Source organism: Heloderma suspectum, chromosome 13 (genome assembly GCF_057233095.1).
Source record: "Heloderma suspectum isolate Gila_16-S chromosome 13, 16-S_ref, whole genome shotgun sequence".
NCBI lineage: Eukaryota > Metazoa > Chordata > Lepidosauria > Squamata > Helodermatidae > Heloderma > Heloderma suspectum.
In genome coordinates this window covers 15693710-15713479 of record NC_139470.1, presented here as the reverse complement: position 1 = coordinate 15713479, position 19770 = coordinate 15693710, and the positions used below count along the sequence as shown (strand labels likewise).

Sequence of the window (19770 nt, the reverse complement as noted above, 5' to 3'; positions counted from 1 at the left end):
GAGCTTTAAAGGGACTGATCGTCTTCTTGGATACTAACATGCTGATAATCGCAGGAAAAAACTAACCAGGATATTACGGGGGTTGAACATGGTTGGGCATTCCAGGTACTAACTCTGTGCAAGTTTTACAAAATTCGTATCTCTTATCTCTTCTCCTTCACACAGCCAAGAAGCTTAACCAACTCTTTCCTTTTGAGTCCTGCCAGGAGATCCAAGAAGGCCCTATATGTTGGGGTTTCTCTGGTCCCGATATGCTCACCAGTCCCCCACAGTCTGATTTTGAAGAAATGGTCACACAATTAATTTAGTGTCTCCGTGGGTGATGCTAAGGAAAGTGGAAGGCAAAAGGAAGAGGGGCCGACCAAGGGCAAGATGGATGGATGATATTCTGGAGGTGACGGACTCGACCTTGGGGGAGCTGGGGGAGGCGACGGCCAACAGGAAGCTCTGGCGTGGGCTGGTCCATGAAGTCACGAAGAGTCGGAAGTGACTGACCGAATAAACAACAACAACTCCGTAGGTGAATCCCACCAGTATATTAGAAAAAATGAGAGAACCCCTACATATTCTTTCATAGACTCTGGGTCTAGACAGCAACTATCCTTTGTCAGATAAGCAATAAAAGAAATTGGCACTTAGGTAGCTGACTGAAGAAGTGAAGGACAGGAGAGTGGGAGTTTGGGATGCCACTGTTGGGGCCTCGAGTTAGGAGTCAGGCTGAAGGGGCTTCACAGGTGAACAACCTCATGGCTAGTGTCACCCCTCCCACAAAGTTCCACAGTATTGTGGTTTTTGTAATCACTAGAGCTACTACCACTTTCTCAGTTCTGCAGGTTGTCACATAAATAACTCCATCCAATGACAAAGTGTTTGAAAATGGGCAGTCCTGGACTTCCTTCTTTTTTCTTTTACCTCAGTCTTTGTCTCTAATTGTTGACTGAGGGGTAGTGTGCTTGTTGTTTTTGCACATCTCATGTTTTACCTTTCTATTCAGAGCTGTCCATTTTAAAACAGATCTCAGCCTTGCCTTTGTACAATTAAAATGCCTCCTCTAAACAAGAATTCTATTATTTCAAGTCCTTGGCCTGTTCCTTCTAATCATTTCACAGAGGCAGCATTGGAGTCAGTTAGATTCCTCAGTATTATCATCCCGTGCTCTACCGTGTGCTTGTGGTAATTCTTATTTTTCAGCTTTTCTCCTCTTCAGTTTTTGTATCTGTTGAAAGGCAAATTGTGCCACCAAAAGTAATCCATGTACAGCTTTCTTACGCTGTTTCTTCATTGGCTTTTTCTGAAGATGCATGAGATCTTTATTTTTGCTCGCAAGACATGTGAGCATGCCCTGTTCGAAGCCCTGAATGCAAACATGAGCACACATCCACCAAAAACATTCGCAAATTGCCACACACGTGCTCGCGTTCAATTTGCGCAACTTCCCAGTTCTGTTTTGCGTAAATTTCTTAATTTGCGCACATATCTCCTGCAAACCGAATCAGGCCCACTTCAGTCTATAGAGGAAATTTGTGAGAATTTCACATTTGATCACTACTATATTTGCAATTTCCCTGTTCACGAAGAACGATCGGTGATTGAAAGCACAAACAGAAATTGGGTATGAGACAAGTGGTGAAACAATGTTCGGAGAATCCTAGCAATCTGACATATCGCTCATTCACCCCCATCCCTACCTTTTTCCTTTTACACTAGTGTCTGCCCTGGAGTAGCAGTGTAAAATTGAACCCTTTCCCCCCAAGGGGTTTTCATCATCTCTCATTTCGCCTCTGACATATTGCTCTGAGAGGCTTTTCTCTTGCTCCTTAACACTGAGAACAGAGGAAGGTAGCTAATTACCCCACTACAAGCCCAGGCTGCCCAGAGGGGAGCAACTGAGGCAATTTGCCCCAGGATCCCACAAAGCAAGCCCCCACCGCCTTAGCTCCTGTGTATACCATTGGACTCTTCCCCAGCCCTGCCAAATTGCCTCCTTAGAGCCCCAACATACACATGGTACCCCAAAGCCCCCCACACACACACATACACACAGACCCACACTTGCAATAGACCCCATAAACTCTCCGGGCAGCCCTGCTACAAACTGAGGTGAAATGTTGCAAACGCCCTTAATCTGAGGCAGGGGGGAATCTTAGGCAGCACAAAGTCTGAGGTAAAAATCTGAAGCATCCCTCACTCTGACGTTTATTTATTTTTTTAACAAGCCCACTTCAGTGATGCTAGCTTATTACTCCCCCTGCCTGGATTAATTTTAATTGGCTGCCCGAAACAACCAAATTGGGTGAACATGTAGCCTTCCACTTCAAAGAACCTAAGTGCATTAGTTCTTTCCAGCAGGGAGCTGGGTAGCTTATAACATGAATGGGATGCCATCTGAGGTAAGAAAGGTACCACCCTGTGGAGAAAATATCCAGACCCTAACCTTCAAAGATTGAAGATCCAAGCCTGACTGAGACAGAAGGCTATTTAGTGCATGAGTCTGAATCTGAAAAGGGGGTCACATACAGATTATGCTTTTTTTTTTCCAGGGTAGTCTGTTCCTCCCCCCATACCAGTTAAGGTAAGGTGGCATATTTGTCACTGCTCACCCATTCCAGCCAGAGAGAACTTTTAATAATGTTTCATTAAAATAGAACCATGAAGAACAGTGCATAGCAAATTCCAATTTATGAATAAGCCACTGCATCAGGCATTATAGGCTGTGAATACTAGCCTAAGCAATGGCGGGAAAAGACTTCATCTAGTTACACTGATCTCTCTTAAATCTAAACCTAGAATGATTTCCCTAATTTAGCCAGCAGCAGATCATCACCTAGTAACTGAACAGCTTGTTCTGCCTCAACCTCCCTTATTTATAGCCAGCCAAGTGGACTTTGACAACTCTGGCCCATAAACAGTGGTCTCAAGATCCTGTCTCCAGGCAGAGAAGGGAAGAAGCTTAAGTCTCTAGTTGTCAATATCTCAGTTCTAAGACAGATTGTACAATATGTCCAGAATATGTTAACTATTTGCTGTCTGGTGTAACACATACATAGCTGGTAATCAAAAGCATTTAATGGGGGGAAATGACAAACTAAGAAGGCAGATGTCTTTAAAAAAGACCTGCTTGTTTATTCCTTATCCACTGGCCCCTTGCTTACAATGAATCTCGCTATCCAAATTATTTAATTTTATGATGTTCAAGGCATTTGTTTTAGCTTCCGCACAGAGGACATATGCAAATACCTGCTGAGAGAATCTAGAGAGAAGAGTCATCTGAAGTTTCTCTTCAAGTTCAGAAGAGTGGTGTTACGAAGTGCACTCTGCAGCACAATCTTAAACTTGTGAATTGTTGGTATTTAACCCCTGTTAAATTAAGCGACATCAAGTAGGAATGTCCCAGATAAATGTTGGTGCTGTGAGGAAGGTAGAGGCTCCGATAGTCATATGTGGTGGCATTGCCCTTGAGAGTTTGAGTTTCGGCAAAAAGTGTTCACTGAAATAGAGATAATTACTAACCAATCATTAGCATTATCTGCCTCTTTGGGTCTCTTCTCCCTATTTACAGATGCTAACAAATCGTTATTACATAAAGATCTGATTTGTTCTTGTTGTTTAGCAGCAAGATTAACTATTGCACAAAACTGGAGAAATCAAAATATTTTGTCTATTTCAGAATGGAGGGACAAACTATGGTCAATTGCACTTAAGGAAAAACTCATGTTATATGTACATCCCTTAGGGAAAGTTGAAGAACACGAGGAAGACTTTTATGCAATCTGGGATCAGTTTATTTCTCATGTTAGTAGGCATACCAGTGAAGTTAGTATACCAGCATCTCATGTAGATTTATGAAAAGACCTGGTGTATTAACAATGATCTCCATTTATAAATAACTTTTTCACAGAAGGATGAGAAGAATAAGGGCGTGAGCTTTATACAGGGAAGGCTGTTTATTCCCTGGAAGTATTTTGTGTGTATGGTTTGGTAACCTTTACATTGTCCATCTGATGATGTCCTTTTGGTGTGTTGTTGTTGTTGTTGTTGGTAGTATACTAAAAATTTAAAATAAAATAAAAACAAACTGCATTCTGCAACCGAAAAATGACAGGGACAGTGGAGTTTTTGCACTCCCAAGTGTCTCACTTTGGGGCGAAACTAGACATTACATGGTAAGAAGTATATAATGGTCTCTCACCATGTGAAAGTCAACAACAACAACAGCAGTCACGGGAGCCTGTGAAATAGAGAGGAGAAAGGTCAGGGAGGGGTGATAACCCTCTCCCATCTGTTTTTCCCCTCAAAATCAACCCTCAAACTCCTTTTCCACCCATACCTTCCCACCAATGAGTGGGAAAGCAACTCATTGCACATAAGCAAAGCATTTGACTAAAGAAGAAAAAAAAACCAAACTGCAGAGCTGAGCATCTTTGAACTAGAAATTATGAGAATGCACATTAAAAATACTTGTCTAGGAGAAAAATAAAATGTGTATGATCCATTTTTCTAAGGGGGGAAAAAAACTAATCATAAAAATAATACATACAGGACCCTTTAAAAATATATTGGACTATTCTTACTCACTTCCCGCCCCCACTCTGGGCATAATCCTATTCAGATGCCTCTCAGCCTCTGAATGAGAGGCTAACAGGCATCCTACGCAGGGTGGAAGAAGCACAGAAGCGATCGTTGCCTCCATGCTCCTCTCACTCTGCATTTTTGCTAGATGGATGATTTTGCCCATCTAGCTGGGGCTCTGCAGAGCAGGAGGAAAGGAGGCTGGGTGTCTGGAGGATTCTTTGTAAGCCGGCTGCCCCAGTCTCCTCCCCTCCCCGCTCACAGACCTGCCCTCTTTCCCTCCTGTCCAAGCTCACATTTGCAAGCTCATAGAGGCAGCCAACGCAGTTCTCTCTGTTCCAGCTGCAAGGGAGAGGGGGGAGGGGAGCTTGGAGTCCTGGGCCCCAAGTTGGAGCACTGTCTCCGGCCTCAGATCCAGGAATGCAAAAAATCCTATGCCCCACCCACCCCCAAAAACACTGTCTAGAGGCCATAGGGTTGCCCTCTATGGCAACTTAGTTCTGAATTTCCGTTACATTTGAAGAAAAGGGATGTGTTGAAAACTGGCAAGAGAAATCACAGTACTAGTACAGAGATGATTAAAAATGCAATAAAATAAGCTAGCTATGCAGTAAATGGTTAACAGTGAAATCCAATACATGTCTACGCAGAAGTAAGTCCCAGTGAGTTTGATGGGGATTACTCCCAAGTAAGTGGGCACAGAATTGCAGCCTTCATGATCACAGCCTTAGAGTCCAAGACGCAGTCATATGAACGTTGTTGTACAGACAATGGAACACAGCAATCCCTCCTGTCCTTCTTAATCCACCCCACTTCTGAGCTATCTCTCACCAAGCTGTATGGTACCATTATTATATGTGTAGCCAAAACAAGCCACACTGCTGCCAAGGGACTGGAATAACCAAGAATCTTCAATAAGCGTTAATATCATTACGTCTTCCCCCTATCCCAAGAGTGATTTGGCAACCATACAATGAGAGAATTGTCTTTGGCCTCCCTTCTTCATAAATATCAAAATAACTCCATTGCAATACAAAAAGCTAAATGCCCATCACTACAGCCTGCAGAGCACTAAATTCCTATGGGTTGCTTGGATGTCACTAAGTGGAAGAAAATCACTTAGCGGACAAGTCATGTCACATAGCTATCTCAGAAAGTGATATTCCTGTATGAAAACTAAGAAAAGTAACAAAATTTTAAGGATATTTCTTTGTCCATAGATAGATAGATAGATAGATAGGCGGGCAGGCAGGCGGGTGGGCAGATCAAGATCAAAAATTATGTACCTCCCAGAATCCAAAAATCATATTCATTTTTCTTTCTGTGCTAAGGAGGTTGTGCCTATCTGAAAGGAGAGACTTTTAAAAGTCTTTGTTCAGGGTGGACATGTGTAAAAAAATACCCTAATAGTTGCACTCCACAGGCTTTCCCCAGTCTTGCTGGACAGAAAATCTGTCCAGCAACTGGAGAAATGCCATGTTGAGATGATTGCAGGGTGGCCTCAGAAGGTTTCCCATTGTAATGAATGCAGTAGTAATAAGCTTAGGAAAGTGCATACTGATGCGCATGTTGCCATAAACGCAAGTAACCCAAGTAGGCCCTAGATGGACAAGCTCCAAGACTGGCACACTGGGGGAACTTGGTGAAAACACCTCGCCTGTTGTTTCCCCTTCTCTGCTCATAATGCAAAGTCATAGGCTGGAGCAATGTGATTTAGGATGTCACAGCTTTTGTGATGGATGTCTGAAAACATCTCCATTGAAGCATTTGGTTAGTTCCCACCCATCCACATCCACTCAATGTAATTAAACTTGCATAGGCCCAAGTAGGGATGTACAAGAATACCATTTCTGCTAGGAAAACATGTGACCATGCCCCGTTTGCAACCCCGAACCCAACTGTGAGCAGGAGAAAATGTGCACTGAAAACATTTGCAAATTCTCAAATAGGTGCTCACATTCAATTTGTGCAAATGTACTTGTTTGATTTTGCACAAATTTCAAAAATGTGCTAATCCATATTAGTTAATGTGCATTAGCACAAATGTGCACAATGTGCTAATCCACATTAGCGCAACTGCAAATTAGCACAAATAGAACAAAATTCATGCTTTAGTCTATGGGTGGAAATTGGCACAACTTTGGGATTTTTTGTGCAACTTTCATGCTCGAAAGCTGTTCACTTTGCACAGTTTTCCCATTTATGCAAAACAAACAATGATCAGAAATGTGAGTGCAAATCAAGGAGAGACGAGCAGTGGGCTGATATTCAGAGAATCTTGGCAAACTCAAATATCGCTTGTTCACCCATCCCTAGGCCCAGTCTTCTATGTCAGTGCTTTCAGATTCTAAGCAGTAAGCAATGGAGGTCAGAAGCTTGCATTATGCACAGCCAGAGAGCCAAGCATGCATTCCCATTGTCTGCCGAGGTTTACAAACAGTAGCTCGAGCTTAGTGCTCTGCTAAAAAACAGCTGTTTTTGCACTTTCAATCAGCAAATGCTGCAGCCTTCCAACTCTTGTAACAAAGGCCTATGAGGATGAACACATTGGTGCTGAATGGAATAGCTGCCACTGTGCCCCCAATAGAAACAATCCAACTAATGCTTCTGGAAGCCCAAAGGCAGGCTGTGGATTTACTGTACAGAATTTGTTCACATCTAGTTAAGATGAGTGGTTTTTTCCAGGAAAAAAGCTCGGGAGAGAGGATTGGAATCCGCGTACTGCACAGCAAAAATGTTCATCTATTTCAGTGGAGATTTAAATAACAACAACAACAACACATGCATGTTGAAAGTTCATAAGCAGGACACAGGAAGAATGGCTTTTCCCTGTTTTTTGTCCCCAGCATCTGGCATTCAAAGATACAAGTGGGACCGTCAACAAAATATTGCAGTGTGGAGTGCCCCTGTTCAGGGTTCCAGCTAGCCATGCCTGCTTCTTTCCCCACCCCCTACCATTTTCCATTCCACCCTCCAACAATCAGCCAGAGTTCTGTAGCCACTGAGCATGCTCAGTCCTCACTGGGCTGTTTTGGGGTCCCCCTTTTAGGGTGTTTTTCTAATGATATGCATGTATTTATTATGCTTGTATACCACTTGATATTTCAAAATCTCTACCTGGATTTCATGGCAAAGTATAAAAAATCGCTATTAAATTACTCAATTAATAAACAGTTATAGCTACAACAAAAATAAATACTAGTGGTTACGTATGGTACTTCTGGTATTTATATTAAGGTAATTCTGGTATTAAGGTATTAGTACTTCTGCAAACTTGCTGATGTACCTCTCTTGTATATGCGGATGGTGCTGATTCTGGCTTCCTCAGAATTTTAGAGTTTTTAAAAAAGGGTAACCTTCAGAAGCAACGTAAAGGCCCTCAAGCAACTCTTAAGAATTGGGCGTTTGGGCTTAAATGCCCTTGTCATCAAGCCTTGTGTTCCTTTGCCATAACCCTCATGCACAAACCTAAATATGGCAGAGTAAGGCATGATATAACAAATAACATTTCATATCTCATTCCAACCACAGAATTTGAATTTCCTCAAGACAGACATGCATGCCAGGTTATCTGAAGGAATGTCTCCTCCCATATGTACCTGCCTGGACCCTAAGATCATCTTTAGTGATCCTCCTCCAGGAGCCCCTGCCAAAGGAAGTGAGGTCAGTGGCTACCACAAAAAGGGCCTTTTATGCTATGGCACCCCAGTTGTGGAATGAGCTTCCCGGGGAGGTTTGCCTGGTGCCTACTTTGCCCTATTTCCAGCGCCAGGTGAAGCAGGTGAAGACTTCTTTATTTTCCCAGATAAAAGTGTTTTCATGCTGTTCTTTTAAATTTGTTACTGTATTTTAAATACCTGCATTGCTGCTAGGTTTTATTTTGGTTTGTACTTTTATACTGTAGTTTTAAACTGTTATGTTTTATATTGTATTTTATTATGTATTTTGTAATTTTAATTTTAATTGCTGTGAACCGCCCAGACAGCTTCGGCTATTGGGCAGTATAGAAATGCAATCAATCAATCAATGAAATTTATCAAGTCAACTTACATTGTATTTGCTGTGTGTTCCTTGATATTTGCTCTGTGAAGACTGCCTGTAAATGTGCAGTGGGCATGTGCCTAGGAGCCATAGCCAACAGAAATCCTCTAATACATATCCAGCATGTATTGCCAGTATTTGGAGATCCACGCCAGTCCCTGCCCACTTGCCATATTCACCAAAACAAGCACTGTGCCTATTTTGTTTATCCATTTGCAGAAACCCTACTGCCATGTAAAATATACATTGACCCTTAAGCTAACGACTGGGGTTCAATTGCACACAGGTTTGTCCCTGGCTCACATCCCTAAAAAATCTCGTGCCATTCCTCAATGAGACAAAACATGTCTGGCATCAGAGGCTGATACAATTGGGTAGTTGCCAAACCTAGACCCATTAAGGGCCCCACCAACAGAGATTCAGTACAGCCATTTTGTCTCTCTCTTAGCACTGGGTCCAACATCATCTCCAATCCTTATAGGCCCTGGATCAAACATATTGAGCCCCAAACCACTTCCTCAGCTCACTTATCCCCCTTGTTTTCATCCCTCCCTCTCTGGGTCTGTCTTTATTCCTGTCCACAGACACGTAAAGGGCCCCTTTAGGCCAAGATGCTCCAAAAAAACACACCAAAAGCTGGACCTGTCCTGAAGATTAAACATGAACCTTGGATACCACTGAGGTACAAATACAGAGCAACAGGCAAGTCTTATTATCCCATTTGTCCCAAAATATATATTAGCAAGGAAGAATGTTCTGATCTGAAATTATACATTGTTTATGTCCACTGGAAACTTAATTCCAAGTCTATTTCCTTAGAACAGCAACAAAAACCTTGGCTCTCATGCTTTGAGGAAAAACTCCTTTAAATATTCTCTTTTCAAAACAGGAAGGAGAGAGAAGAGTTATATTTTTATTTGCAGGAATCTTTTGCTGTGCAAAGCCAGAGTACATTATACTCTCCGCATAATGTGCTTTGACCAAGATTCTTGAACAGCAAAGACAGAGAGAGCTATAATTGTGGAAATGCACCCACAGTTTAAAATACAACGTTTATTATATGCAGACTCAAAATTCAAGCCACTGTCGGAACAAGTCTTTCTTCAGCTATCTTGCTGTACAAGGCAGACGTTGATTTTATCAGTGTTTCGTTTTATGGAAGGGCTTTGGACACCAGCCATGCTTGCAGGGGCATGGGGTATTTGCTAGGCTTCTGGTACAGACTAAGAAAAAGAAAGAGAGGGGCTTAAATTTTATTTGGATTTCATTTTTTGTTGGCTTTTAACTTGGTGTGTTTTCTAAATTCAGCTAGGTTAAACAAGGGGGGAAATTACAAAGGAAGAAAAAGTGAAGCCACAGGAGAAAAGAAAAATATAAGTAATGCTATGTTGGCTAGGGAGGTTCAGATCCTCCAATCCAACCCTGGTAGATCAAAGGCATGGAGTAGCACATTTGAAGTGGCTTGGGACTGGATTTCTAAAGCAGCCAAGACTTTGCAGAGCACAGAATTATAGTGATAGAAGTGACCAAAGATCACCTAGTCTAACCTCCTGCCTAAAGGTGAGATGATTCACCCCCCAGTCCTAACCCTCCCATGGATCAGCCTCTGCAGAAGAAATGTCAGACTAAGATATCATGTATGAATGCCAAGTAGGGATGGCGGAGAATTCCGCCATGGACTGCAGTGAGGCCGGATTCTAAAGAATCCGCCCCCCCCCGGAGTCCGTGGCGGAATGGAGCAATCCCCCCACCACCCCGCGAAGTCCCTGCGGACCGGATCCTACCTGCCTCCAGCAGTCTGGATCCGGCCGCTGCTGGCTGCTGCTCTGATGTGCGGCCGCGAATGGTGTCCTGCATGGGGGACGCCATTTGCATCACTGCTGTAGCCATGATAGGCTATGTAAATATTCACATAGCCTATCACGGCTAAAGCAGCGGTGCAAATGGCATCCCCTACACCATTTGCATCCCCGCTTTAGCTGCGATAGGCTACGTAAATATTTACGTAGCCTATCACGGCTACAGCAGCGATGCAAATGGCATCCCCTACGCAGGACACCATTTGCGTCCGCAGCAGCCCAGCTGCGGATCAGCCCTGCTGGCAGCTCCGCGGACACACCGCAGAGTGGAGCCAGCCAGGGAGGATTCTGAGGGGGAGGAACGGATCGCCTCCCCCCCCGCGGACCCCAGCGGAGCAAGGTAAGTGGGGTTTCATACACCCCTAATGCCAAGTACTCTGCCAAATGTTTGGCTGCATGTCTCTCAGATAAGACAGATTATCCAGGACAAAAGAATTTGATATTACACAAAGAAACTGAGAATGCCCACAAACCAACAGAATATGTGCATGCGGTTACACAAAAGTTGGAGGTGCTAGACTGCTTTTTAACCCTGTCCTGCTGAACCTGCAGTAAATACACAGTTTTTGACCAAGATTCTTGAACAGCAAAGACAGAGAGAGCTATAATTGTGGAAATGCACCCACAGTTTAAAATACAACGTTTATTATATGCAGACTCAAAATTCAAGCCACTGTCGGAACAAGTCTTTCTTCAGCTATCTTGCTGTACAAGGCAGACGGTGATTTTATCAGTGTTTCGTTTTATGGAAGGGCTTTGGACACCAGCCATGCTTGCAGGGGCATGGGGTATTTGCTAGGTTTCTGGTACAGACTAAGAAAAAGAAAGAGAGGGACAGCTACTTTGGCTGTCCTGTGGTCATTGGTCCAAGCAACAAGAAGAAGCAGGGGAAGTATGACAGAATGTCCATTCTCTAATTGTGACTTGCGAACAAACACTGCCAGCCTCAGGTGTTGGTAGGCCTTGCGCAAGGCAACCTCCCTCAGTGAATCCACCTTCTCACCACCTTTTTCACCAGCTGTTATTGTTCCTCATCCGTTTTCTCATCATTGGTACCACTTGCTTGCTTGACAGGCAGAAAGCCAGTGAGCAGGTAGGCATGGCATCTCCTCCTCCTCACCACCACTGTTGTCTGGGCCAGAGCAAGAGGAAGGTGAACAAACAGGCTGCAATGCTGAAAAGGAGGAGCAACTTTATGAGGCCCTTGTCGGTGGGCCCCTGGCTAGGGTGTGGGCCCTCGGCAGGTGCCCAACCATACCTACCCTTGATGCTGGCCCTGCAAACACATGACTGCCTTCCTTTTTCTCTTCCCATCCCTCTGGCCATTGAAATGTCTTTGCCTTGAACCTTCAGTTATCCTTGCCCTGCAGCATATTACAAATATTTTCTCTACTATATAATGGCTAGAACATTTGGGGTGGGGAGATTGGCAGAGGATATGTGGGCAAAACTTTTCCCAGTCCTTTTCTCCATCTGAAACTGAGATTATTCTTTCTTTTTTAAAATGTAAATGTTTGGGTGGTTTACATTTACTTCAAGAAAAAGGGCTAGAACCCTTATGAAAGAGGAAATCATCAGGAGTGTCAAATTCTGCACTTGCATGGTGGATAACAGCCAAATGGAATACACATATTTTAAAAGGCAGGAGGGTAACTCAAAAATGCCAAAAGCTAAACTCTTCTGAGAATCTAGCTCTTCTGAGTACAACAAAATTGACCAAAGGGGTGGTGGAGGGAGCAAAAATAAATTTGACTTCTGTCACTGCCTAAAAGCATTGCAGTCTCTTTAGGTAGGAAATGATGTGCACAGATGTAAGACATCCTCCTCCTGTTTTTAGCAAGGTGATGAAACACACTAAATAATGTTTATGGCTATTAAAATAATGGGATTCTAAGCCATGGATGCTGCAACTCCAGATATGAAGGTCATTTCTGACACTTAATAAATAACAGAAACTGCATCGCCTTCTGCCTCCTTTTAATCTAATAATAAAGAGAGGAAGACTTTAAAATGTCATCTCTTATTTTCTTCATCTGTACTGTCTGCTCACCTCTTTTGAGCCACATCTCCCCTTTGTTGTAAAGGGCGGGGAGGAAAGCGTGGAGGATGCCTAGTATTTTTGCTGTAATTTCAAATGTTTCCCCCTCCAGAAATAAATAACCCATCGAAAATAATGTAGTAACCTGGGGAAAAAGGTGTATTTTTGGGGGGGGGACGACTAGAAGTCCCACTTAATACACAGCCTTGACATTACTGTGCCGTTGGCCGATGTCTGGACTGACATTGACGGATGAAATGTTGAACAGAAACGAGCGCAGAGACAGTAGCCTGATAAGATCACATCATAAAGCACAAGATAACTACTTTGGCTTGACTGAGATGTATCGTACATGCAGGGGAGCCACAGAACTGGGGTAGCTGTGATACGATCACATTGTTAAGGACAAATATTAAATCCAATCAAGCTCCTCAGGTATATATGTGTGGTAAGCACATTAGACAACACCCAAGAAAAGCTAGAGACATTTGAGTCATTCCCTGATGCCCTGTGTTTGCATATTGCTGCAGAAATGAACAACATGTGCCCATGATGTAATAGAGTAGTTGCGGCACAGATTGTCGGTACCATGTCCACTGGGACAACTGTTATCCTACATGCACAATGGTGGGAGTCATGACACCTCAGGAGATATAAGAGTCTCTTCATCTCTTGCTCTGTTGTAAGACTAATATTTCATCCCGTTGAAATATCTGATCAGCCTTCAAGATCTGCCTCTGCCCTATATTATAAACTTGCTGGCCTTGTTCAGATGTAGTGGAGGTGAAAACTTCTGATCTCCTTGTGGTTGAGGCAGAGGAGGAGATTGGAAGGGGTTGCTGACGACCCCAGGGCTCATTCTCATAATGCTAACAGTGATTTAGCATTATGTGAATGAGCTCCAGGGTTGTTAGCTCCCCCTTCCCCTCTCCTCCTCTGCCACAACCACAAGGAGATAAGAAGCTTTCACCTCCACTTTTAATTAGCCACAGTTTATTGTTATGTACAAACCCAACAAAGAGTAGTTAGCCTTAACTATAATTTAGGGAAACAGACCAATGTCAAACCATGGATTATAACCCTGGCTTGTTGTTTTCCTAAACCATAGTTAAGATTAACCAGTTTGTCTGGGTGTGGACATAAATGATAAACCATGGTTAACTGAAAACAGAAGCTTCCAATCTCCTCCTGCAAAAGGAAATGAAAGTTTCCAATCTGTTCTTTTTGGCTTCACCAGAAGAGAGGGGAAAGATAGTATACAAGCCCAACTCTCATACACGTAACACTAAACCAATGTCAAGTATTACATCTGAAACTGTGTCACCTAGAGCAAGACACCAGTTCACCCTCAGCCCAGCTACACAAGCATGACAATGCCCTACTGCATTGTTTGTGAAGGCAAAGAGAAAAAATACACTACTTTGTGAACTGAAAAGTATGACATAAATAAGGAGTGGCCAACCATGCCTTGCAAGTAGATTTCAGCCAGTTCCCACCACCACCCCCTGCCACCAAAACAAAAAAGAAAGACTTGCAGCCTAAGTACTACTGGCCTATAACTCTATCTCTGTTTCTATCAAACCTGACCCATGGAGTGTTGTGATGTCACCCAATACACAAAGCCAGAAGGGCCTCCTGTGATTCTGAATTGTGCAAGATGAGGCAAGATGAGGAGGTGGTAGCGATGTCAGAGAAATGGGGGGGGGGGAGTTTGATTAGTTTTCCTAGGCTTAGCCCTCTGGACTTAGTTTTGGTTCCTGATAGGGCGCCCGACTCAATCTGCAGTGAGTCAGGCCAGTTTGTGGATTTGGGGGAGGGAATGTTGTGCCGGGGGGGTGTCTGCAATTTGCAGGAATTTCTGAGCAAGTCATGGAAATTATGGCAGAATTTGCACAAATTGCAGGAGGCTTTGCATACCTTCCGCAAATTCAGCTGTGACTTGAGCAAAGCCTGCTGCACTTTCTGCAAATTGCTCAGAAATTTGTGAAAAAGCAAACATGTGCAAAAGGGTTCCCAGAGTTTTGGGGAAAGCCAGCACCTTGGCTCGCAGATACAAAGTGAATCAAACATGCTGTGGAACTCCATCGAACCAAAGCAGAACTGGATTTCCCAGCAACGGACATCCCTAGGAGGCGAGAGCCACTGCTGTTCATTCAACTTCTCCCTCTGGGCCCAATCTGCATGACTGCCTAGAAGAAGAACACAAGGTACGTGGGGAGTGCTGCTGCCTTTCCTTCCTCTTTTCACTGTTTGCATGATTAGAGAGGGAAGGTGACTGGGAAATGACAGCAAAGAAGAGCATCAGCAGGGCCAAGAGGTTATGGGGATCAGAAGTGATGGCGCTGTAGGAGCTGGAGCGTAGACCTTGGCAGGTGCCTGAAACCAACGTCCAACCACCAGACCTGCTTCTCAGTGCAGTGGCTAGGACTCAACAAATATGGCTGAGATAGTATGCCCCCCCCATTTTTACAAACCCCAAAGATGTGGACTGAGCTAGGGATGCTGGAGAAATTCGAGATGGACTCTAAAGAGCTCAGATTTCTAAGAATCCAACCTGCAGAATCTGCTGCGGAGTGCCCCCCTCAGGCCACATGGAGCCTGTGGACTTTCAGATCTTTTTTTTTTTCCTTTTTTCTTTTTTTACTTTCCCAAAATGTAGGCATATTTATTCATAGGAGAATATGCAAGTTTCTGGTGAAGAAAAGTTGAATGGAGAGGGGGACAGTATGCTAAATGTTACATACTAAGGTAAACTATGTAAATTATGATGAAACCCCTTATGTAATTATTTGCGCATTTTTCCACATGGCCAAAAAAAAAAGAAAATGCATCTGTCTGTGAGCAGGCAATGGAACAAAAAGCGCCTGACAATCTGTGAAAGGCAGACCGCGCGGATTTTACACAGTCCCTAGACCGAGCAAACAAAGAATGTTCCCACTTAACATCCTGAAGCCCTATAAGTGCATGTCCACACAACCATTTCAGCTTGTGGCAGTCACAGAAGAGCCAAAACAGTGCTAACACCCTGCTGCTCCAACTGTTGCCAGACTGGTTGCACGTAGTTTCTCCCGTATGCCAAATTTCAATTTTTGGCACACCATTCCAAAACTACCATGAATGTGGGGCCGCAATGCTTTGTCCTCCGTTGAATTCCATGTACCGATGCACACCATCAGCTCAACATGGGCTGAAGTGACAACACGGGTTGCATGTTCACGCACACTTCAGTGGTTGTGAAAATGCACCTTAAGCCATGGAGGTTGAATTTCTTCAACCTTTTCGTCTGAGATTGTCTTCACATTCCTGTAACACTATACAGTGAATTGTGTGCATCTACCGCTGAAGCTCAGGAAGACACTAAATAAGATTAACAGTATGCATTAATATGCAGTGCTGCTTGTTATTAAATATCCACCAAGGTACCTGTCAAGAGTGTTGAATTTTTCAAAAGAAGAAAGCAAGAAAAAGCTTCTAACCCAGGAAAGTTTTACATATGCTTGCATGATCTCTTTTGAAATGCATCCAGGAAATGCCTACTATATTTAAGTTTGTAAATCAATATGGTGCCCGCTAGAAAGCATCAAGCAAAAAATCTTAATATATTTTGAAGTCACAGCTTACTCCTTCAAAAAAATACTTTGTCGGAGACAGCAGGAGGGCAACATATGGACCAAGTAAATTCTTCCTCTCCTTTTCATTCTCTCTTTCTGGCTCTTGAGAACTAGCACCCAAATTAATAATTATTGCCCACCCCAGATTTGCATCACCCCGTGATGGCTGCAATTTAGCCATGCATGGGGTTCCAACTGCCAGCTATGAAATGGCAAAGCCCATGCATGAAGGGTGACTGCGAATGCGAATTTAAATTGACCATGTTGAACATGATGGCAACTTTTCACTTGCATATTTGGACTCGATGGCCTTGTAGGCCCCTTCCAACCCTACTATTCTATGATTCTACTATTCTATGATATATAGATTTGAGAGTAGTCTGCTCCCTGTTCCCAAGCAGGTCAGTTAACTAAGTCATTCACCAGATCCTGAGAAATCATTCATAGTTAAGTAACAACTACCTTTTCTCTAGCCAACACCATGATTAACTGTTCTGCAGCACAGGCATTTACTATATTTAAAATACTTTGTCTCTCTGTTGAGTATTACCTACCACCTGACCAAAACTCTGAGGTAGCTAAAGGAGAGGATGTTGTAACATGTATAACTTCAAAGTACCCTTGTTCTGTGGTTTCCATGAATTTCACTGTGATGTCGAGCTCCATCAATCTATCCAGTTCTTTGTTTAGCTTTTCTCTAAGAGCCTGAGGGACATTTCTAAGTGCATAGGACAAGAGGATCCAGCCCATTCTCTGTGATATTCTGCTCTGAGCTTTCCAACACCAATAAAGAAATCTCAAATTAGATCCTGAACATCAACATGTCCCAGTCCTTCCAGACTGTACGACATCTTAATAAGAATTACTGCTTGATATTTTTCAGGTCCAAATATCCTTACAACAAATACAGTTCCATTCATGTTTAAAGTAATTGTGCGGTCACTTGATGCTGATTACAAACATACAAACTTCCCAGGAAAACCACTCTCTTGTGCTGGTGCTGTAGTCTTCTCCGTGAACAGATAGTTGGTGTTTTCTCCACCATGCAGAACCTTTAGTCGCTTTCTAAGGCCAGTCCATACATGCCTGCAAACTTCTTGCAAAGTTGATTTGCGGATATGGCAAGTCTGTCCAAAGGTAAGCCACTACCATAATCTTTGCTGCTTCCACAGCACAGGCAATCGTCTATGTAGGCTTCTGCAGATTCAGTCCAACTGTCTCTTGTGTTGTTCAAATTGAAGACATCCAAGCTGTTGATTTTGAATGCTCATTTGTTTCTGAGACTCTCTGATCCAGTGTGCTGCTGGCATTTCCTTCATCATAGAATCATAGAATAGAAGGGTTGGAAGGGGCCTATAAAACCATCGAGTCCAACCCCGTGCTCAATGCACGAATCCAAGTCAAAGCATCTCTGACTAGTGGCTGTCCAGCTTCATCTTGAATGCCTCCAGTGTGGGAGAGCCCACCACCTCCCTAGGGAATCAGTTCCATTGTTGTATTGCTCTAACAGTCAGGAAGTTTTTCCTGATGCTCAGCCGGAATCTGGCTTCCTGTAACTTGAGCCCATGATTCCGTGTCCTGCACTCTGGGATGATGGAGAAGAGATCCTGGCCTTCCTCTTGGTGACAACCTTTCAAGTACTTGAAGAGCGGTACCATATCTCCCCTCAGTCTTCTCTTCTCAAGGCTAAACATGCCCAGTTCTTTCAGTCTCTCCTCACAGGGCTTTGTTTTCAGCCCCTCCAAAGCTTCCAGTCTGTCCGGGTTCAGCTCTGCAGCTTGGGTGATTCTAATTGCCTTTTCCAAGTTTAAATTGGTGTCCGTATTCTTTCTTAAGGCCTAAATCCCTGGTACTAATTACAGTTCTAGCTCTGAAGAGTGAATCTGCAATTCTTACAAAACTGCATGTCTGGCTTATCAGTTTATGGCTGAAATCGAAAACATGCTAACTAGGAAGTAAGCCCCACTGAACACCGTGGGACTTACATCCAAGTAAATATGCATAAGATTGTGCTGCCCCAATGCAATCCTATACTTACTTACTTACAATCCTATACTTACTTACTTACTTCTGAGTAAACATGCATAGCACTGTATTGCATGATCTATAATAAGAGATTCAACAGTTTCCCCCTTCTTCTAATGGTCTCATGCAAAACTGAACAAGTTTTAATTTACATTGGGGTGCAAAAGTCCTGAAATGTCTGTATCACAGTCTCATAATTAGCGCTGATCTTCATTCAGATGCAAACTTTTAAGAACATAAGAAGAGCCCTGCTGGATCAGACCAGGGTCCATCTAGTCCAGCGTTCTGTTCACAATTGGCCAACCAAGCAGGACATGAGTGCAACAGCGCCCTCTCTTCCCCAGCAATTGGGATACACAGGCATACTGCCTCTGATCCCGCATACAGCCATCAGGACTACTAGCCATTGATAGCCTTCTCCTCCATGAATTTGCCTAACCCCCTTTTAAAGCTATCCAATTTGATGGCCATCACTACATCTTGTGGTAGCAAATTCCATAGTTTAACTCTGCCGTGTAAAGAAGTCCTTCCTTTTATCTGTCCTGAATCTCCCACCAATCATCTTCATGGGATGACCCCATTGGGTTCTGGTATTAGGAGAGAGGGAGAAAAATGTCTCCCTATCCACTTTCTCCTCACCATGCATAATTTTGTACACCTCTATCATGTCTCCCTTACTTGCCTTTTCTCCAGGCTAAACAATCCCAGCTGTTGTAACCTTTCCTTATAGGGGAGTTACTCCAGCCCCTTGATCCTTTTAGTTGCCTCTGTTAATGCCTCTGGCAGTGCAATAGTCCCTATAACACTATAACACTGAACCAATCACAAGAACATAAGAAGAGGACTGCTGGATCAGACCAAAGGGCTATCTAGACCAGCATTCTGATCCCACAGTGGACAGCCAAATGCCCCAGTGTGAAGTAGGAATGGAACCCTCCTGCTCATGTTCCCCAGAAACTGATATTCGGAGGCATACTGCCTCCAAAACTGGAAGTAATATATAGTCGTCAGGATGAACAGCCATTGACAGCCTTAGCACCCATGAATTTGCCTAATTACCTCTTAAAGACATCCAAACTGAAAGCTAATTCCACAGTTTGACTATACATTGAGTAAAGAAGTACTTCCTCGTATACATCCCGAATCTCCCACCATAACTATAACCCCAAAACATTCAGTTTTGTTACATTAGTTTTCAAAATCAGACCAGAAAATCACTCTTGTATAGCTTGTCTGTTTCGTCTACTTCAGTCGGTTACTGGATACAACAGGAAGAGAAGGGAGGAACACCATTCCTTCTATCTCATAGCCAATGGCTTACCTATGTCAACTCGAAGCATGACTCAACTTTTAGATAAAAAGTTTGAAAAGTCCATACACTGCAGGTTTGAGATTTCCCACCATTCAGCTTCTTTGGATGACCTTGGTTCTCCCTATCCACTTTCTCTACACCATGCACAATTACTCTTACTTGGTCTAATCCACTTCACCGGATTGTTGTGAGGATAATATACAATGAGGAGTGAGACTGTATTACTCATTAAGTCCAAATGTCTCCCTTTCATTAATGTTCTGGACTCTACAGAGTTCTTGTGGGATACAGATCCCCCTCCCTTTTCTTTTCTTT

At 43.3% G+C, this 19770-nt stretch overlaps 1 protein-coding gene across 6 annotated transcripts in view; it reads right to left on the bottom strand.

The window, feature by feature from the left end:
• Window positions 1-19770, bottom strand: part of ARVCF (ARVCF delta catenin family member) — a 641936-nt gene that overhangs the window by 302417 nt on the left and 319749 nt on the right. The window contains exon 1 of one of the 6 annotated variants that reach the window (XM_084820399.1): window positions 19465-19709. The exons of the other annotated variants lie outside the window; for them this stretch is intronic. The gene's annotated coding sequence lies outside the window, so the exon portion shown is untranslated. Of the gene's footprint in view, window positions 1-19464; window positions 19710-19770 lie in introns of those variants that run through there. 6 annotated transcript variants of the gene reach the window in all.